The sequence below is a fragment of the Scyliorhinus canicula genome, chromosome 7 (genome assembly GCF_902713615.1).
Source record: "Scyliorhinus canicula chromosome 7, sScyCan1.1, whole genome shotgun sequence".
NCBI lineage: Eukaryota > Metazoa > Chordata > Chondrichthyes > Carcharhiniformes > Scyliorhinidae > Scyliorhinus > Scyliorhinus canicula.
In genome coordinates this window covers 39,019,071-39,041,245 of record NC_052152.1, presented here as the reverse complement: position 1 = coordinate 39,041,245, position 22,175 = coordinate 39,019,071, and the positions used below count along the sequence as shown (strand labels likewise).

At 53.7% G+C, this 22,175-nt stretch overlaps 1 protein-coding gene across 1 annotated transcript in view; it reads right to left on the bottom strand.

The window, feature by feature from the left end:
• The window catches only part of LOC119968887 (NXPE family member 3-like), a 79,454-nt gene extending 76,680 nt beyond the window's left edge, over positions 1–2,774 (bottom strand). The window contains exon 1 of the mRNA XM_038801824.1: positions 2,672–2,774. The gene's annotated coding sequence lies outside the window, so the exon portion shown is untranslated. The remainder of the gene's footprint in view (positions 1–2,671) is intronic.
• Positions 2,775–22,175: the final 19,401 nt, after the last annotated feature.

Sequence of the window (22,175 nt, the reverse complement as noted above, 5' to 3'; positions counted from 1 at the left end):
AAAAGTATGTGGATTTGCTGGGCCCGTTGTTGGTTAGGACCTTCAATGAGGCAAGGGAGGGTGGGGCTTTGTCCCCGAGGATGTCCAGGGCACTTATTTCCTTGATCCTGAAGCGGGACAAGGACCCCCTGCAGTGTAGGTCTTACAGGCCGATTTCGCAGTTAAATGTGGATGCTAAGGTGCTGGCGAAGGTCTTAGCTTCGAGAATTGAGGAGAATTGAAGGGGAGGCAATTGAATGCGAATGTGCGGAGGCTCCTGAACGTGATTATGATGCCGGCAAGTGAGGGGGAGGTGGAGATAGTGGCGGCGATGGATGCTGAGAAGGCCTTTGATCGGGTAGAGTGGGGGTACTTGTGGGAGGTGCTGAAGAGGTTCGGGTTTGGGGAGGGGTTCATCAGGTGGGTCAGGTTGTTGTATGAGGCCCCGGTGGCGAGTGTGGCCACGAGCAAGAGGAGGTCTGAGTACTTTTGGCTGTATCGCGGGACGAGGCAGGGGTCTCCCCTGTCCCCTCTGCTCTTCGCACTGGTGATTGAACCCCTGGCTATGGCACTGAGGGAATCGAGGAACTGGAGGGGGCTGGTGCGGGGCGGGGAGGAGCACAGGGTATTGCTCTATGCGGACGACCTGCTACTTTATGTCGCGGACCCAGTGGGGGAGATGCCGGAGGTAATGAGGATCCGCAGGGAGTTCGGGGAGATTTCAGGGTATAAGCTCAACATGGGCAAGAGCGAGTTGTTCGTGGTTCACCCAGGAGACCAGGAGAGGGGGATTGGTGAGCTCCCACTAAAAAGGGCGGAGAGGAGCTTTAGATATTTGGGGGTCGAGGTGGCCAGGAGCGGGGGGGCCCTGCATAGACTTAATTTCTCGAGGCTGGTGGAGCAGATGGAGGAGGAGTTCAAGAGGTGGGATGCGCTACCGCTGTCCTTGGTGGGTAGGGTGCAGTCAGTGAAGATGACGGTGCTCCCGAGGTTTTTGTTTCTGTTCCAGTGCCTCCCCATTCTTATCCCGAAGGCCTTTTTTAGACGGGTCAATAGGAGCATAACGGGGTTTGTATGGGCGCGTGGGACTCGAGGGTGAGAAGAGTATTCCTGGAGCGGAGCAGGGAGGGGGGGCTGGCGCTGCCCAATCTCTGTGGATATTACTGGGCCGCTAATGTGGCGATGGTGCGCAAGTGGATGCTGGAGGGGGAGGGGGCGGCATGGAAGAGGCTGGAAACAGCGTCTTGTGAGGGTACGTGTCTGGAGGCGCTGGAAACGGCGCCGCTGCCGCTCCCTCCAACGAGGTATACCACGAGCCCGGTGGTGGTGGCTACCCTGAAAGTCTGGGGGCAGTGGAGGCGGCTCGGGGGGGGGAGTTGGGGGCCTCAATGTGGACCCCGATACGGGGAAACCACCGGTTTGTCCCGGGGAGGATAGGTGGAGGGCTTTCGGGGTGGCACAGGGCAGGGATAAGGAGGTTGGGGGACCTATTCGTGGATGGGAAGTTCGCGAGCCTGGGTGAGCTGGAGGAGAGGTTGGGGCTCCCCCCGGGAAACGCCTTTAGGTATCTGCAGGTAAGGGCGTTTGTTAGGTGGCAAGTGGTGGGATTTCCGCTGCTGCCGCCATGCACGGTACAGGAGAGGGTGCTCTCGGGGGTGTGGGTTGGACAGATTTCGGCAATATACCAGGTGATGCAGGAGGAGGAGGAGGTCTCGGTGGAGGAGCTGAAAGGTAAGTGGGAGGAGGAGCTGGGGGAGGTGATCGAGCAGGGGACTTGGGCAGATGCCCTAGGGAGAGTCAACTCTTCCTCTTCGTGTGCGAGTCTCAGCCTCATACAGTTCAAGGTGTTGCATAGGGCACACATGACCGGGACAAGGATGAGCCGTTTTTTTGGGGGTGAGGACAGGTGAGTTAGGTGCTCAGGGAGCCCAGCAAATCACACCCATATGTTCTGGGCATGCCCAGCACTGAAGAAATTTTGGAAGGGCGTAGTGAGGACGGTGTCGAGGGTGGTAGGGTCCAGGGTCAAACCGGGCTGGGGGTTCGCAATATTTGGGGTTGCAGAGGAGCCGGGAGTGCAGGAGGCGAAAGAGGCCGGTATGCTGGCCTTTGCGTCCCTATTAGCACGGCGGAGGATTCTTCTTCAGTGGAGGGATGCGAGGCCCCCAAACGTTGAGGCCTGGATCGATGACATGGCGGGGTTTATCAAAATTGGAAAGGGTGAAATTTGCTTTGAGGGGGTCGGTACAGGGGTTTTTCAAGCGGTAGCAACCGGTCCTAGACTTCCTGGCAGAACGGTAGACAACGATCAGTGGCAGCAGCAACCCGGAAGTGGGGGGGGAGAGGTTTTTATTTCAGTCTTGTTTCTATTTATTGGAGGATTTGTCTGGGTGTATATATTTGCTATGTGTTTGGGCGGGTGATTTCTGTTACTGAGCTTCTTTGACATTTTTTACATTTTGTACTTTATATTTTTGTTGTTGATATTTTGTGAAAACTTTAATAAAAATGATTTAAAAAAAATAAAATCCTGCCTCAATGTCAACACTGAGGCACGAGAATCCGGCCCACTCGCTCTTATCTGGAGTAACCTTTAGTCGCATCACTTGTCAACATTTACTGTCAAAGGCTCAAACATGAATAACAGTTTAACTTTTCAATTTCTTATGAATAAGTTGTTTTATTATTTTACCTTTATGTGACGAAGACTCAGATTCCCATCACCAGCAAAGCCAACAGTATCACCAGGCAGTAAAGGAAACAGAATACAGACCAGGAATACACATTTCCCTTTCTTACTCATTGGTCCATACTTGAAGCTCACAGTTCACCAGTGTTACCAATCTGTCAGATCACTTCCTGTTTCTCAACGATACCCCGAAACAAATAAAATTAAGAAAAAGTTAGACCACAGCTGGAGCTTTGCATATAGGCACAAAACGTGAATAAAAGATATGCTACCTTTGGTACAAGTGGTTAATATTTAACCTGGGCTCGATATGTCACATTTATGAGGAGAGATTATATAATCTATCTGATCTTGTGTGAATGTCATTAGCAGGACCAACATTCATTGCGCTGAATGCATATCTTTTTAATTCTTTTATGGTATGTCAGCATCACTGGCTCAGCCAGTATTGATTGCCCATCCATAATTGCCCTTGAGAAGATGGTGGTGAGCTGCATTATTGAACCATTACAGTCCATGTGGTGCAGGTATGGTGGAGTGGCTTGGAAGTGGCTTGGTGAGTGGTGAGGATGGAGAGTGGCTTGCAAGGAACTTGCAGGTGGTGGTGTTCCCATGCAACTGCTACCCTTATCCTTCTCGGCGGCAGAGGCCGTGGATTGGATGGTACTGTCGACGGTGACTTGACTGCAGTGCATCTGGTGTATGAGACAAATTGCTGCCCATGTGTCAGTGTTGGAGGGAGTGGATGTTGAAAGCGGTGAATGGGGTGCCAATCAAGCGAGCTGCTTTGTCTTGAAGTTGTTGAGTTTCTTGAGTGCTGGACCTGCAATGACCCAGGCAACTGGAGAGTATTCTACTGCACTCCTGACTTAATAATAATCTTTATTATTGTCACAAGTAAGCTTACATTAACACTATAATGAAGTTACTGTGATAATCCCCAAGTCGCCACACTCCAACGCCTGTTCGGGTACACTGAGGGAGAATTCAGAATGTCCAAATTACCTAACAAGTCTTTCGGGACTTGTGGGAGGAAACCGGAGCACCCGGAGGAAACCCATGCAGACACGGGGAGAACGTGCAGACTCCACACAGGCATTGACCCAAGCCAGGAATCGAACTTCCCAGCTTCTGACCTGCTCTCATAGCAACAGTACTTATATGGCTGGTCCAATTCCGTTTCTGGTCAATGGTAACCCCCAAGATGTTATTAGTGGGGGATTCAGCGATGATAATGCCATTGAATATCAAGGGTTGATGGTGTGGCCACCTGAAATGGTGTCCAGCAAGGGATGCTGGGAAACGTGGTCTGATTTTATGGACAAGCAGGCTGCAGAACAGATCAAACAAAGTTGCAGCAAAAGGCTTTGTAGGCTCTCTCTTGGTGTTTCTTTTTATACCCGGAGGGGCTTTGCGTGTATTTGGGCAGGCCTTAAACTTGGCCCCAATTAATTGTGCCGCTGTGGTGATATAACCACTGTAGTGATGTGTACTTGCAGTAGGGGGATGTATGCCTGTACCTGTAATACAGGTTCCTCCGGGAAGCCCCTGCCGGCTAGCTCCGCCCACAGGACGCTTGTGTATAAATATGCGTGTGAGTCACTCAGACCTTTAGTCTACAGTTGCAGATGGAGGGACAGCATCGTACAACAATAAAGCCTCTATTGTACTAGTCTCTCGGCTTTGAGTATAATTGTTAGCGCTACAACCGCTTCTTGATCACTGGTATTGATCTTGACCAACAACGGGTGGGGGCCCTGATGGCTGGGCGTGTCCTTGGTGGTCGTTGGCCTTGCTTTGTTTACGCTTTCGGTTTGGGGAACTGACTCCGGGATGTCTGGAGCAGTATCGGTTGCTTGAGTGTCTTTCCTTTGTTCCCGGAGATGGGCCATCAATATGTCAATTGACCTACAGTTTTGATTCTGTCTGGGAGCTGCTTTCCCAATATGCATACAGGCTCTGTGCCTGCTTGTTTTCCTAACATTGTCCACAGTTCCCTACAGTCTTTGCGAGCATCCATTTTGTATTCTGGAAGTGGCCATCCCAGATGGCTACACCTCGAGCAGGACAGGCAGCTATAACCCCCGGGGAAACGGGCAGGTGGAGAGGACGCACTGCACTCCATTCGGTCGCTCCTATGCACTGTGACTAATGACACACCTCATGAACGTCTCTTTGCCTTCCCCAGGAAGTCCACATCCGTGGTGTTGCTCCCGACTTGACTCGCAGCTCCAGGACCCGTACTCCTCCGTAAGCACGTACAACTCCACATGGCAGACCCGTTGGTTGAATGGGAACAGTTACTCCACGCCAACCCCCAGTATGCCTATGTAGCGTACCCCGACAGCCTCCAAGATACTGTCTCCCTCAGGGACCTGGCACCAGCAGGTTCCACGCACACACACCCTTCCGGCCCGGAGCCATCCTCCCCTTCCTTGGTGCACCCAGCCACAACCCCTCCAGGACAATCCGTCCTTCCCCTACCAACGCCCGAGGATGAAGAGGATTTTGGCAGGCTACCGGAGTCACCGAGGACCAGACCGACACTGGAATCGCCACCACCACTGCGTCGCTCCCAACGGCAGATCAAGGCTCCGGACCGACTGAACCTGTAACTTGATTGGGACTCTTGAAACATCATCCTTCTGTATACTTCTACTCCACCCCGCTGGAATCAATTGTTGGTTTCACCAAACCCGCCTCCTGAAGTCGATCAAATAACTCCATCAGATGTTTTAAATGTTCTGTCCATGTCTGGCTGAAAATTACCAGATCGTCAATGTATACTGCACAATTGGGTAATCCTGAAACAACTTTGTTTGTTAACCGTTGAAATGTGGCTGGGGCATTTTTCATGCCAAATGGCATAACTTTGAATTGGTATATACCATCTGGAGTCACAAAAGCTGAAATTCCCTTCACCCTTTCAGATAAAGGTACCTGGCAGTAACCTTTAAGTAAATCCAGTTTGGAAATAAAAGCAGATTGTCCCACTTTCTCAAGGCAATCCTCCAAACATGGGATAGGATAAGAGTCCGTTCTTGTAACTGCATTCACCTTTCCATAGTCCACACACAACCATTAGGTACTGTCTGGTTTAGGTACCATTACTATGGGTGAGCTCCAATTACCGCAACCCACTTCAATTATCCCATTTTTAAGCATACTCTCAATCTCTTTGTTAACCTGTGCCAATTTTAAAGGGTTAAGTCTGCATGGATGTGTTTGATTGGAACAGCCTTTCCCACATCTACATCACGTATAGCCATTTTAGTACGTCCCAATTTATTTCTACAAACTTGCCCACGTGATATCAATAACTCTTTCAGGTCAGTTCGTTTTTCCTCTGGAAGGTAACTCAACAATTTATCCCAATTTTTAAGAACATCCTCATTTTCCAATTTAATTTGAGGTATGTCAAATTCCATGTCATCTGGATTTGGTTTGTCACTTTGAGTTAGAATCATTAAAACCTCCTTTTTCTCTCCTTCCCTTTCAAAGTACCTTTTAAGCATATTTACATGACACACTCGGTGAGTCTTTCTTCCATCTGGTGTGTTTACCACATAATTAACCTCACTTAATTTCCTTTCAATCTGATAAGGTCCACAAAACCTAGCTTTTAAAGGTTCACCTACCACTGGTAACAATATTTAAACTTTATCTCCACTGGCAAAACTACGAACTTTAGATTTCTTGTCTGCTATATGTTTCATCACATGTTGTGCAACTTTCAAATGTTGTCTAGCCAATTCACCTGCTCTATTTAACCATTCCCTAAAATTTGACACGTAATCCAACAATGTTGGCTTTCTATAGGTATATCAAGAACAAAAGAATGACTAGAGTAAGATTAGGGCCAATCAAGGATAGTAGTGGAAAGTTGTGTGTGGAATCAGAGGAGATAGGGGAAGCGTTAAATGGATATTTTTCATCAGTGTTTACACTGGAGAAAGACAATGTTGTCGAGGAGAATACTCAGGTTCAGTCGACCAGGCTAGATGGAATTGGGGTTCAAAAGGAGGAGGTGTTAGCAATTTTGGAAAATGTTAAAATAGATAAGTCCCCTGGGCCAGATGGGATTTATCCTAGGATTCTCTGGGAAGCCAGGGAGGAGATTGCAGAGCCTTTGTCCTTGATCTTTATGTCATCTTTGTCGACAGGAATAGTGCCAGAAGACTGGAGGATAGCAAATGTTGTCCCCTTGTTCAAGAAGGGGAGTAGAGACAACCCTGGTAATTATAGACATGTGAGCCTTACTTCGGTTGTGGGTAAAATGTTGGAAAAGGTTATAAGAGATAGGGTTTATAATCATCTTGAAAAGAACAAGTTGATTAGCGATAGTCAACACGGTTTTGTGAAGGGTAGGTCATGCCTCACAAACCTTATTGAGTTTTTTGAGAAGGTGACCAAACAGGTGGATGAGGGTAAAGAGGTTGATGTGGTGTATATGGATTTCAGTAAGGCGTTTGATAAGGTTCCCCACGGTAGGCTATTGCAGAAAATAAGGAAGTATGGGATTGAAGGTGATTTAGCGGTTTAGATCAGTAATTGGCTAGCTGAAAGAAGACAGAGGGTGGTGGTTGATGGCAAATGTTCGCCCTGGAGTTCAGTTACTAGTGGTGTACCGCAAGGATCTGTTTTGGGGCCACTGCTGTTTGTCATTTTTATAAATGACCTGAAAGAGGGTGTAGAAGGATGGGTTAGTAAATTTGCAGATGACACGAAGGTCGGTGGAGTTGTGGATAGTGCTGAAGGATGTTATAGGATACAGAGGGACATAGATAAGCTGTAGAGCTGGGCTGAGTGGTGGCAGATGGAGTTTAATGCGGAAAAGTGTGAGGTGGTTCACTTTGGAAGGAGTAACAGGAATGCAGAGTACTGGGCTAATGGCAAGATTCTTGGTAGTGTGGATGAACAGAGAGATCTCGGCATCCAGGTACATAAATCCCTGAAAGTTGCCACCCAGGTTAATAGGGCTGTTAAGAAGGCATATGGTGTGCTAGCCTTTATCAGCAGGGGGATTGAGTTTCGGAGCTGTATATAACTCTGGTGCGGCTGCACCTGGAGTACTGCGTGCAGTTCTGGTCACCACATTATAGGAAGGATGTGGAAGCTTTGGAAAAGGATCAGAGGAGATTTACTAGGATGTTGCCTGGTATGGAGGGAAGGTCTTACGAGGAAAGGCTCAGGGACTTGAAGTTGTTTTCGTTAGAGAGGAGAAGGTTGAGAGGTGACTTAATAGAGACGTATAAGATAGTCAGAGGGTTAGATAGGGTGGACAGTGAGAGTCTTTTTCCTCGGATGGTGATGACCAACACGAGGGGACATAGCTTTAAATTGAGGGGTGGTAGATATAGGACAGATGTCAGAGGCAGTTTCTTTACTCAGAGAGTAGTAGGGGTGTGGAACGCCCTGCCTGCAACAGTAGTAGACCCGTCAACTTTAAAGGCATTTAAGTGGTCACTGGATAGACATATGGATGAAAATGGAATAGTGTAGGTCAAATAGGCTTCAGATGGTTTCACAGGTCGGCGCAACATCGAGGGCCGAAGGGCCCGTACTGCGCTGTAATGTTCTATGTTCTAATGTTAGTTCCGATTTCTCACTCACCAATTTTTCCTTAATCAATTTAAGTGGTCCTCTTACCTCACGACCAAAAATTAGTTCAAAAGGATTGAAATTGGTTGACTCATTAGGGGGGTGGAGGGGGATTGTGGCAGAATGAGTTGAGGGTGGTTCACAAAGCTGTCACAGACCCAGCGCTCTGGCCCCCGTGGAGAGATGCAATCATCTTATTACAACTTGACCCCCAAACTGTACCAGTATCTGAACGGACTGCTGATACCTGCCGTATTGTAATAATCTACCTATGCCCCCTCCCCCAACAGGACAAGACCGCTCACAACACCCGTGAGCGGAACAAGACAGGAGGGGGTTCGCCCATCCTGCGGCCCCTCACCACGTTTGAGCAGAGGGCACTGGACCTTGTTGGCAGATCTGCCACCCGGGAGATTGCGCAATGCGAGGTTGGCGGAGCTGCAACAAGTGAGACAACCCTGCATGACAAACACCCCCCGTCCCCCATCCTCTGTCCCTTCACACACCCTGCCCACTGGGACACCCCCCCCCATCCTCTGTCCCTTCACACACCCTGCCCACTTGGACACCTCCCCCATCCTCTGTCCCTTCACACACCCTGCCCACTTGGACACCTCCCCCATCCTCTGTCCCTTCACACACCCTGCCCACTGGGACACCTCCCCATCCTCTGTCCCTTCACACACCCTGCCCACTGGGACACCTCCCCCATCCTCTGTCCCTTCACACACCCTGCCCACTGGGATACCTCCCCCATCCTCTGTCCCTTCACACCCTGCCCACTGGGACACCTCCCCCATCCTCTGTCCCTTCACACACCCTGCCCACTGGGATACCTCCCCCATCCTCTGTCCCTTCACAAACCCTGCCCACTTGGACACCTCCCTCATCCTCTGTCCCTTCACACACCCTGCCCACTGGGACACCTCCCCATCCTCTGTCCCTTCACACACCCTGCCCACTGGGACACCTCCCCCATCCTCTGTCCCTTCACACACCCTGCCCACTGGGATACCTCCCCCATCCTCTGTCCCTTCACACCCTGCCCACTGGGACACCTCCCCCATCCTCTGTCCCTTCACACACCCTGCCCACTGGGATACCTCCCCCATCCTCTGTCCCTTCACACACCCTGCCCACTTGGACACCCCCCCCCCCCCCCCCCCCATCCTCTGTCCCTTCACAAACCCTGCCCACTTGGACACCTCCCCCATCCTCTGTCCCTTCACACACCCTGCCCACTGGGACACCTCCCCATCCTCTGTCCCTTCACACACCCTGCCCACTGGGACACCTCCCCCATCCTCTGTCCCTTCACACACCCTGCCCACTGGGATACCTCCCCCATCCTCTGTCCCTTCACACACCCTGCCCACTTGGACACCTCCCCCATCCTCTGTCCCTTCACACACTCTGCCCACTGGGACACCTGCCCCATCCTCTGTCCCTTCACACACCCTGCCCACTTGGACACCCCCCCATCCTCTGTCCCTTCACACACCCTGCCCACTGGGACACCTCCCCCATCCTCTGTCCCTTCACACACCCTGCCCACTGGGATACCTCCCCCATCCTCTGTCCCTTCACACCCTGCCCACTGGGACACCTCCCCCATCCTCTGTCCCTTCACACACCCTGCCCACTGGGATACCTCCCCCATCCTCTGTCCCTTCACACCCTGCCCACTGGGACACCTCCCCCATCCTCTGTCCCTTCACACCCTGCCCACTGGGACACCTCCCCCATCCTCTGTCCCTTCACACTCTGCCCACTGGGACCGTCCAGCGCCCGGCCGAGCGTCTCTAAATAACCCGTTTCACTCTCTTCCCTAGGACATGATGCCGAACGACCAGGGCCGTCTGGCTCCAGACGGACACAGGCATCTGCCCCCACCTCACCCGGGGCCGCACGACAGAGGGTGCCTGATCAGCGGGGAGTCCCATCCTCCCCAACAGAATCTGTGAAGCAGGATGCCCAGAGGGCGGCGACACCGCTGGATAAAGAAATGGCCTGCGAACGCCCTGCGGCCTCTCAGCGGGCCGATGACATCGAGGAGGCGTCCACCCAAGACGACCTCGTGATTGCGGCACAGCTTTCTCCCACACCATCCACCATCCCAGAGACACTCACCCCGGCGGGCCTATTTAGTGATGAGGCTCCTGGGTCACAGTCTGGGTCGCACATCACAGCTGAGCAGGTACAGCAGGTGGAGGTCGGAGCAGCCGAGGGCCCGGACTGGCGGAGGCCAGGCCAGGCCCAAAATGCAGCTGGCTCCCAGACGTTTTCAGAGTTCCTGGACTTTCTCCACCCACCCGCACAGCCGATGCATCAAGAAACCTAGGGACACAACGACGGGATGAGGGCTGTCTTCCAGACTCTGCAGACGCTGTTAGAGGAGTCGAACCGCGTCCACGAGCAGGGAGTGGTGCCGCTCATGGCAGAAACCCAGGCCGACACCGCACGGGTGGCATCCACGGTGGAGGCAATGGGTGAAACTGTTTCGGCCATGGGTCAGGTTATGCAAGACGTTGGGCTTCACGTGCAGGCGTCATCCTCGGCCCTGGACAGGGTTTCCCTCTCACAGGCAGCAATGCGCCAGAGCCAAAACGACATTGCCAGCGCGCTGCGGGCCTTGGCCGAGTCTCAGCAGGTCATGGCCCAGTCGCAGCAGTCAGTCGCGGAGAGCATCAACCGCCTGACACACGTGTTGGATGGCGGCGTGCACTCACAGGTTGAGGTTGCACAGTCCCTGGCGGGAATGTCTAACTCCCTGGACTCCGTCTCCTTAAACCTTCGGATCCTGGTGGATACCGTTGCAGGCCTCCAGGACTGGCAGCGCCAGGTGTCGGTGGCGCGACGGGACACCTCCCCCCTTGCACCTCTGTCCCAAAGTGAGGCCCGGGGGCAACCGGGCTCCCCGAGGGAGGAGGAGGTTTCGGGGCCCGTCCCATTAACTCCATCACGGGACGTCGCGGAATTCTCGGCCTCCCCCCGTCCCATCCCTGGTGCATCGGGTGGGCAGCAGGCAGAGCAGGGTGGCACAACGTCACCCGAGATGCCCGCAGAGCAGCCTGGCCCACCAAGGCCAGGTCGCCCCAGGAAACGCTTGCCGATGGAGAAACTAGTCGAAGGGGGCGATTCGCAGCAGTCCTCCTCCACTCCTGCTGTATCATCTGGGGAATCACTTAGACGTAGTGGTAGGGCCCGTAAGGCAACAAAGTAAGACACTGAGTAAGTTGACACGGGTGAAGGGCACAGTTTAGTTGTAGGGGCTAGGGCACCTGTAAATGTTTGTTCACAGCACTGTCCCACCTTACTTGTAATACCGTGTGATTGTTCCACAGCCACAGGATTCATGATGGTGACCGAGTGTCGCTGGGGTTGATGAGCGGTGAAACTTCGGTGCCGGGTGTGCAGTCCCTTCCCCCCACCCTCTCCCACAGCTATCCCACGCGGGCACGTGATAGAGTGTCCGTGACGATCTCAGCGGCCACCAAGGTGGATGGTTCAGCTATTGCCATGGGTCAGACTCTCTCTAACGATTCTGAGCTCACAGCTCTTCGCAGAGCGGGCTGTCATCATTCCACATGGCACTGATCACACCCGCTGACACAGCCATCAATGTTGTGCCATTCCGTCTGCACCCAGTGATAAGCGTCATGTCGAAGTGGAGCAGTGTACACTGAGGGGGGGGGGTTGTGGTGGCAGTTGTGTGGTGACCCTCTGCATGACTAGCGATGCAGGTGGTGGTTTGGTGTTCATCGGGGACGTCACATGCGATGCGTGAACCGTGCTGCCACCAGGGCGTCGCATGCCCGCCGTCCTTGCCGGGTCCGTCGTGCCGCCTCCTGGACATCACCAGCACCTGGGTCGTGTCTGCGTTCTGCGCCCGCCACTCCGCCAGCCTCCTCCTCCTCCTCCTCCTCCTCCTCCTCCCTCGCCTCCTCCTCCTCCTCCTCCTCCTCTGTGCTGGCACCACTGCCACTAGCTTTTCCCTCCGCCTCCTGCAACAGGTCATCTCCCCTCTGCATCGCGATGTTGTGCAGCGCACAGCAGACCACTACAATGCGAGCGACCCTGTCGGCCTGGTACTGCAGGGCCCCTCCGGAGCGGTCCAGGCACCTGAATCTCATCTTCAGGAGGCCAAGGCAGCGCTCCACCACACCGCTGGTTGCTGCATGGGCCTCGTTGTATCGTGTTTCCGCATTGGTCTGAGGCCTCCGTATAGGCGTCATCAGCCAAGACCTCAGCGGATAACCCCTGTCGCCTAGCAACCAGCCCCTCAGCCGGGGGGGACGTCCCTCAAACATCGCAGGGATGAACGACTGCGCTAGTATGTAGGAGTCATGCACACTCCCTGGGAACCTTGCACAGACGTTCATGAACCTCATGTGGGGGTCGCATACCACCTGGACATTAATGGAGTATGTCCCCCTCCTGTTTGTGAACACTTCCTTGTCCACAGCAGGCGGGCGCATGGGGACGTGAACACAGTCGATTGACCCCTGAACCCTCGGTATCCCGGCCACACTGGCAAATCCACGGGCTCGTGAGTCTTGACTTGCTTGGTCCTCGGGAAAGGTGATGTAGCGGTCCGCGATGGCATAGAGGGTGTCGGTCACATCCCGGATGCACCTGTGCACCGATGACTGGGAGATCCCGGAGACGTCCCCGCTCGGAGACTGGAAGGAGCCGGTAGCATAGAAGTTCAGAGCGACCGTCACCTTGATGGCAACCGGGATCGCGTGTCCTCCCCCCGTTCCACGTGGGGCGAGGTGCGACAGGAGTTGGCAGATATGTATCACCGTCTGCCTACTCAGCCGGAGTCTTCTCCTGCAGGTGATGTCCGGCATTGTTAGGAAAGAGACCCGGACACGGTACACCCTCGGCTTTGGTCGTCGCCTCTGGCGCCGTGGCTGCACCCTCACTCTCTCCTCTTCCTCTTCCTCCTCCTCCTCCTCTCCCCCCCCCCCCCCCCCCCCATGCTGCTCGACGACTGGCAACTCCTCGGCCCTTCCCTCTGCTGCTGCAGCTGGCCCTGCAGCCACTGCGGGTTGTGGGTGTGGATGCTGCTGCATCTCCAAATCCAGTAGAGCGGCCCCAACCACTGCGCAGAACATCGCCGTTCGGTTCCCATACATCGTGCTAACCTACAGAAGGGTGGTGGGAGGCAGAGAAACGGGACATGTTAGACGGAGGTTAGTCGACACCTCGGCAGCTGCCTGCCACGGGATACCTGTGTGTCCCGGTGGCCTGGTCGCGCTGCTGACACGCGGTCAGCCTAACCCCTGGTCACTTTCTGCATCCAACGGCCAGTAAACTATGGCCTCCTCACGGGTGCGTCAGTGGCCTGTGTCCGGAAGCCACAGGGGAACCAGCGGCCGTGTCCTCGTCACCGGCACACCATGGCATGCTGGCAGACATTTTATTACGGGGTTGGAAGGCTCACTCTCTACCTAACCCCCCCCCCCTCCGTCGCCCCCCCCACTGCCCCCTCCGTCTCCCCCACTGCCCCCTCCGTCTCCCCCACTGCCCCCTCCGTCTCACCCACTGCCCCCTCTGTCTCACCCACTGCCCCCTCCGTCTCCCCCACTGCCCCCTCCGTCTCACCCACTGCCCCCTCCGTCTCACCCACTGCCCCCTCCGTCTCACCCACTGCCCCCTCCGTCTCCCCCACTGCCCCCTCCGTCTCACCCACTGCCCCCTCCGTCTCCCCCACTGCCCCCTCCGTCTCACCCACTGCCCCCTCCGTCTCCCCCACTGCCTCCCCCGTCTCCCCCACTTCCCCCGCTCTGGACCCCCCCTCCCGTTCTCAGGGATGCCTTCCCCGTTGTGGACAGACTCGAGCGGTGCGGTGAGCGGTGCGCTGAGCGGTGCGCTGAGCGGTGCGCAGAGTGGTGCCCTGACCTCCTCCAAGCTGTCGTCGGCCAGGCCGACTGGTTGACGAATTTAAAAAGCAGGTGTGTTTCACGACGTGCAAACAGGGCGCCATGACGTCGGGACTTCGGCCCATCCGGGCCGGTGAATAGCGGGGGGGGCTATCAGTGGCGATTCTGGTCGTGTCAGGGGCAGGAAGGAGGTGTTTGTCGGGAATGGCGACTCCGACATTTTGCGGGGTTCGGAGAATAGCGGGAGGGCGTCGGAACAGCGTCGCCGTAAAAATTTCCGACGCCCGCTATTCTCCGAACCGTCGTGAGTCCGGAGAATCTCGCCCCTTATGTGCTAAAGCAAACCAATTGAAAGCCTCTTAAGCACTTTCATGTTTTACATAAATCTAGAATACTTATGAATCTTCTCAATATAATGAAGCCCATGAATCATAGAATCCCTACAGTGCAGAGCCAGGCCATTCGTTCCATAGGTCTGCACTAACCCTCTGAAAGAGTACGTTACCTAGGCCCACGCACCCAACCTATCCCTATAACCCAGTAACCCCACCTAACTTTTTGGACATGAAGGGCAATTGAGCATGGCCAATCCACTTAACCTGTACGTTATTGGACTGGGGGAGGAAACCAGAGCACCCGGAGGAAGCCCACACAGACATGGGGAGAACGTGCAAACTCCACACAGACAGTAACCCAAGGTCCCTGGCGCTGTGAGGCAGCATTGCTAACCACTGTGCTACTGTGCAGCTGTAATTCCTGAATAGAATTGCTGATTTATCAAAAGTACCTCAAGCTTTTGGGGTCACATAAGCCCATCATCAGATGAAGAATTGCTAAAATTACTATAATTTTGATAATTTGTCATTTCTTGATGAAGGAACCTACCTCAGTTGGAAAGGAATTGTAGTTTTTAACCTCTGATGTAAATTCAACTAGATATAATGAATAATTGACTGTTTGTTCTGAATCTTCTTTGTTTTTATGACTAAATATTTTACTGGATATCCAATAGATCTGTTTTGCTATTACTTATTAATAATAAACTTAATATTCCACAGGAGTTACGAGCAACGGTTGTTAAACAGCTTGTTTGTTCTGCACTGCAGTGCATTCATTTATCAAGGGTATTCACAGAGCGGGCTGTCATCATTCCACATGGCACTGATCACACCCGCTGACACAGCCATCGATGTTGTACCATACCTTCTGGACCCAGTGGTAAGGGTGATGTCTAAGTGGAGCAGTGTACACTGAGATGGGGTGGGGGGGTGGGGGGGGGGGGGGGGGGGGGGGGGGGCTGTGGTGGTGGCAGTTGTGTGTTGACCCTCTGCACGACTAGCGATGCAGGTGGTGGTTTGGTGTTCAGCGGGGACGTCATATGCGACGCGTGAATCGCGTCACCCGACAGGCGTCGCTTGCCCGCTGTCCTCGCCGGGTCCGTTGTGCCACCTCCTGGACATCACCAGTACCTGGGTCGTGTCTGCGTGCTGCGCCCGCCACTCCGCCAGCCTCCTCCTCCTCCTCCTCCTCCCTCTCCTCCTCCTCCTCCTCCTCCTCCTCTGTGCTGGCACCACTGCCACTGGCTTCTCCCTCCGCCTCCTTCAGTAGGTCATCTCCCCTCTGCATCGCGATGTTGTGCAGCGCACAGCAGACCACAACAATGCGAGCGACCCTTTCGGCCTGGTACTGCAGGGCCCCTCCGGAGCGGTCCAGGCACCTGAATCTCATCTTCAGGAGGCCAAGGCAGTGCTCCACCACACCCCTGATTGCTGCATGGGCCTTGTTGTATCGTGTTTCCGCATTGGTCTGAGGCCTCCGTATAGGTGTCATCAGCCAAGACCTCAGCGGATAACCCCTGTCGCCTAGCAACCAGCCCCTCAGCAGGGGGGGACGCCCCTCAAACATCGCAGGGATGTACGACTGCACCAGTATGTAGGAGTCATGCACACTCCCTGGGAACCTTGCACAGACATTCATGATCCTCATGTGGGGGTCGCATAACACCTGGATATTCATGGAGTATGTCCCCCTTCTGTTTGTGAACACCTCCCTGCAGGCGGGCGCATGGGGACATGAACACAATCGATTGCCCCCTGCACCATCGGTATCCCGGCTACGCTGGCAAATCCACGAGCTCGTGAGTCTTGACTTGCTCGGTCCTCGGGAAAGGTGATATAGCGGTCCGCGATGGCATAGAGGGCGTCGGTCACATCCCGGACACACCTGTGGACCGATGACTGGGAGATCCCGGAGAGGTTCCCGCTCAGAGACTGGAAGGAGCCGGTCGCATAGAAGTTAAGAGCGACCGTCACCTTGATGGCAACCGGGATCGCGTGTCCTCCCCCCATTCCACGTGGGGCGAGGTGCGCCACGAGGTGACAGATATGTATCACCGTCCGCCTACGCAGCCGTAGTCTCCTCCTGCAGGTGATGTCCGTCATTGTTAGGAAAGAGATCCGGGCAGGGTACACTCTCGGCCTTGGTCGTCGCCTCTGGCGCCGTGGCGGCACCCTCACTCTCTCCTCCTCCCCCTCCTCCTCCTTTCCCCCATGCTGCTCGACGACTGGCAACTCCTCGGCCCTTCCCTCTGCTGCTGCAGCTGGCCCTGCATCCACTGCGGGTTGTGGGTGTGGATGCTGCAGCATCTCCAAATGCAGTGCAGCAGCCCCAACCACTGCGCAGAACATAGCCGTTCTGTTCACAGACATCGTGCTAACCTACAGAAGGGTGGTGAGGGCAGAGAAACGGGACAGGTTAGACGGAGGTTAGTCGACACCTCGGCAGCCGCCTGCCACGGGATACCTGTGTGTCCCGGTGGCCTGGTCACGCTGCTGACACGTGGGCAGCCTAACCCTGGTCACTTTCTGCATCCAACGGGCAGTTAACTACGTCCTCTTCACCGGTGCGTCAGTGGCCTGTGTCCGTAAGCCACAGGGCAAACAGTGGCCGTGTACTCGTGAACGGCACGCCATGGCATGGTGGCTGACATTTTGTAACCGGGGTTGGACGGGTCACTCGCTCACTCTCTCCCTACCCCCCCACTCCCACTCCCCCCCCCCCTCCGTCTCCCCCACTGCCCCCTCCGTCTCCCACACTCCCCCCTCCGTCTCCCCAATCCCCCCTCCATCTCCCACACTCCACCCCCCCGCTCTGGACCCCCTCCCGTTCTCGGGGATGCCTTCCCCGTTGTGGCCAGACTCCAGCAGTGCGCTGAGCGGTGCGCTCACCTCCTCAAAGCTCTCGTCAGCCAGCACGACTGGTTGACGAACTTGAAAAGCAGGTGTGTTGGCCGGCGTGAAAACAGTGCGTGATGACGTCAGGACTTTGGCCCATTCGGGCCGGAGAATAGCGGGGGGCCAAGAAGTAGCGATTCTGGTCGTGTCGGGGGCGCGTTCGAGGCCTTTGCCGGGAATGCCGACATGTAGTTTGTGTGGGGTTCGGAGAATAGCGGGAGAGCGTCGCCGTGAAAATTTCGCAGCCCGCTATTCTCCGAACCGGCGTGAGTGCGGAGAATCGCGCCCGTGGAAATGTGCAAAGATATGAGGGAAAATCCTGTGACAGATTATCACAGAATTTACAGTGCAGAAGGAGGCCACTCGGCCCATCGAGTCTGCACCGGTTCTTGGAAAGAGCACTCTACCCGAGGTCAACACCTCCACCCTATCCCCATAACCCAGTAACCCCACCCAACACTAAGGGCAATTTTGGACACTAAGGGCAATTTATCATGGCCAATCCACCTAACCTGCACATCTTTGGACTGTGGGAGGAAACCGGAGCACCCGGAGGAAACCCACGCACACACAGGGGGGATGTGCAGACTCCGCACAGACAGTGACCCAAGCCGGGAATCGAGCCTGGGACCCTGGAGCTGTGAAGCAATTGTGCTATCCACAATGCTACCGTGATAGGGTTAACAATACAAGGAACAGGGACTGGTTTAGCTCACTGGGCTAAATCGCTGGCTAAAGCAGACCAAGCAGGCCAGCAGCACGGTTCGATTCCCGTACCAGCCTCCCCGGACAGGCGCCGGAATGTGGCAACTAGGGGCTTGTCACAGTAGCTTCATTGAAGCCTACTCGTGACAATAAAGCGATTTTCATTTTCATTTTCATGAATGTGTTGTGGAAGTAGAGGAGAACACTAGTGGAGGCTTGGCAGAAGAGCCACTGGCGGGAGAGGGAGTGAGCAACTTGTATGTGGATGGAGCAAGGAGGTATATCAGAGGGGAGTCCTGTACGGCATGGGCTGTAGTGGATACTGAAGGTGAGTTGATTGCAGGAGAACAGATCCCCGGGATCCACTCAGCATGAATAGCTGGATTAATAGCTCTAACGAAGGCCCTGGAATAGTGAAAGGGAAAGTGGATCAATGTGTACACTGACAGTCGGGACGCTTCTGGCATAGTTCATGCCTATATGACAGCTTGGAGTAGGCTGGGTTTGTGGACCGCCACAGTGGAGGCCACATACAGCATGAGAATTTAATCAGGAACGTGATACTGGCCACCCGGCAGCCCTTTGAAGCAGCCGTGATTAAGGTCTAGGCCTATCGGAGAATTGAGAATTATGCGCAGTAAGGTAACAGTTTGATCCGATCAGGCTGCGAGAGACCTCTTAGAGCAGGAACAGGTGGGGGATGCAGACTCCAGGATTAGCAGCCGTGGAGGTCGCAGGCAATGCTGATATTGATGTAAGGCAGGTGCAAGAACAAGCACTAGTGTAGGAAAAGGGGTGCGGGGGGGAGAAATAACGGGAGACGGATAGGCCATGATGGAATATGGATGAGAGAGGGAACTATAATAGCCTCCGGGGACGTGCAACAATCCCTGTTAGACATATACCATGGACAAGCTCACACAGGGAGAGACAATATGATCAAACTATTAAAGGAATGTTGGTGGTGGAAGGGAATGGACAGGGATGTGGCCAAATTCTGCCAGTGAGGCATACAGTGCACCCTGGTGGAAACAGGCCGTCCCTGCAAGATAAATGGGAAGTCAGCTCCCGGCCCAAGGGACCATGAGGAAATTTGCAACTAGATTTTACTGGGCCTTTGCCTCGGGTACAGGGTAAAACATACTGTTTGGTGATTGTAGATAAATTCACCCGGTGGGTGGAAGCAGTCCCGTGGAAGGATGTCACCGCTAGTACCGTGGCTTTGATATTGGCTAATGAAATAATACCAAAGTGGGGGGTGCCACTTCAGCTGGATTCTGACCAAGGGGACCATTTCATGGGGAAAGTCATGAGGGAGGCTTGTGGGGTTTCTGGCAACCAGCAAAGATTCCACATCCCACACCATCCTCCAAGCTCAGGAATGGTAGAGCGGATGAACCAATCCTTGAAAATAGCCTCGCCAAAGCTATATTGCAGGAAGGGAATAATTGGGTATGGGCCCTGTCTGCAAAATTATTGCAACAAAGCCATTCCCGTCCGGGGAACGGGTCTAACCCCTTTTGAGTTAATGCCAGGAAGAGCAATGTGCCTCCCGGAGGAGGTGATAACTGGAGGAGCAGAACTTGAGATAAGCAAAGGCACTGTACTCCAATGCATGCAAGATCTGGTGAACCGCCTGCATGTCCTTAAGGATCAGCACAGCAACAGCATAGAGATTGGGCCAAACTGACTGGAAAGGATACCCCTTCACTACCGACACCAGGGGATAGGTGATGTGTTGGGTACTCTGGATCTGTGGAGACTGCGTTTACCTTAGCAGTAACATAGACAGGCTACCAACACTTGAAATAGTACAACACTATTTTATTAAGCTCGGAACTGTTGAACATACTTTCACTGTGGGTCGACACTATGTTAGATTAAACTGAAGACCTATGCCTATCCTAACCAGTCTATACTATCAGCACATGGTAAAGATCTGTGCTACAAGCTGTGAGCTCTGTCCTTCTCAGAGGCTGCATCCCGAAACTGCAGGAAAACTAGTGCCCTCTGTCTTTATAGTGAGTGTGCTCTAACTGGTGATTGGCTGCTGTGTTGTGTGTGTTGATTGGTCTTGCAGTGTGTCAGTCAGTGTGTGTCTGCTCCATTATATACTGATGTGTATATTATGACAATAGGGTCATAGTCAAACTCATGACAGGTAAAAAGGGACCAGGGGGTTTGATGGGAGGGACCCTATGCAGTAATCATTGCTGGACAAATATGTGCCTTAATAGACGAGAAACCCGGTCTGCGGTGGTGGTACTGGACACAGTTGAAATCATATCCTCATGAGGCATCTCATAGTCACAAGGATTGAGAGAACCCGCCGGTGGGTCGGCGACCCCAAGGAGCTGTGGGGGGGGGGGGGGGGGGGGGGGGGGGGGGCGGGTGGGGGGGGGGGGGGGCAGCCATGGCATTGCCAGCTGCGCACTTGTAATGGGACTTATCTGGATTTGTAGATGGGTCACCAGAGTGGCTCACGATATGGGACTAAGGCACAGAGGGGATGTATACGAGGAAGGAGTGGCGATGATGTGAATGATATAATACTAATTGAGCGCCGGAAGGTGTTTGTTTATTCCTACAGGATTATATTGCGAGCTCACCTGTGGATCCCATCTCACCTCTGGTTGCAGCCATCAACATCGACCACCTCACTAGGGAAGCAGAAGCAGCCGGACATTGCTGAAGTCAAGTCCAGTTATCGCATGTATACTAATGTCATGCGGGTGCGTCGGGATGCTGTTAATGTTATGAGAGATGCAAAGTGGAGGAGTGGTATAGGTTTTATTATGATGACCCTCAGGATGTATGCACAAACAGGATTCTATATGTCCCTGCAGGGCAGCTTATACGGATTCCTGGGCCCTATATCAGTTGGGAACCATGATCATGGGAGTTACAGGTGATATGGAAAGCTGGGACGCAGGACCTTTGCCCCCAGGCAAGATGACATTGTTTTTAAAAATGACCAATCGGGGAACCCTACATGCCATTGATGGCCCAGATCGCCCGATTGTGAACTAGTAAGTTATGGGGGACAGCCTGGTAATTCACTGCATGGATCCCTGCCAGGCACCTAACCGTACAGACAATCATGAGATAATATGTGATAGATTAACAGCTTTGTATCGGGGAAGTGAGGTAGGCAGCCAGTCAGTGCAGCAGTTTGAGAATCGGGTGGGATATTGTAGGAAGCAAGGACTCCACAGGGTATGGGTGGGGACCATGCTGAAGACATAAACCACCACTATGATACCGGCGAGCTCTGGCTTGATTACAACCACGAGTCCAAGGACAACCCCCAAGCCCGAATGTGATGAGCCTATCACTAGCCACACTGTGGGACATGGGTTAGTTCTCACCCTCACTGATGAATCAGCGACGATGATGAATCAGTGACGATAGTATCAGGATATGGACAAGTAAGAGTGATGATTGATGTCGCCAATCTACCCTTACCAGTCTATTGCTGTGGTCAAGGATTGTTTGTAGCCTTGGAGAGGGGGATTTTGGACGGGAGTTGATGGAAAATACATAAGCGACAACAGAGAAACATAGTGGAACTGAACGCCCTTGACATTGTGGAGATAAGGGCCTCACGGTAGCATGGTGGTTAGCATCAATGCTTCACAGCTCCAGGGTCCCAGGTTCGATTCCCGGCTGGGTCACTGTCTGTGTGGAGTCTGCACGTCCTCCCCGTGTGTGCGTGGGTTTCCTCCGGGTGCTCCGGTTTCCTCCCACAGTCCAAAGATGTGCGGGTTAGGTAGATTGGCCATGCTAAATTGTAGTGTAAGGTTAATGGGGGGATTGTTGGGTTACGGGTATACGGGTTACGTGGGATTAAGTAGGGTGATCATTGCTCGGCACAACATCGAGGGCCGAAGGGCCTGTTCTGTGCTGTACTGTTCTATGTTCTATGTTCTATAAGTGAAGGGATTGAGGTTATGAAAGGGCAAATGAGAGCTGCAGTTCAGGATATAAACCAGGATGCCGAAACGGCTACAGACCTTAGCCAACAAGTCAATCAGCTTGTGTGGAAGGCACTTAAACAGCTGTAATCATATTAGACAACAA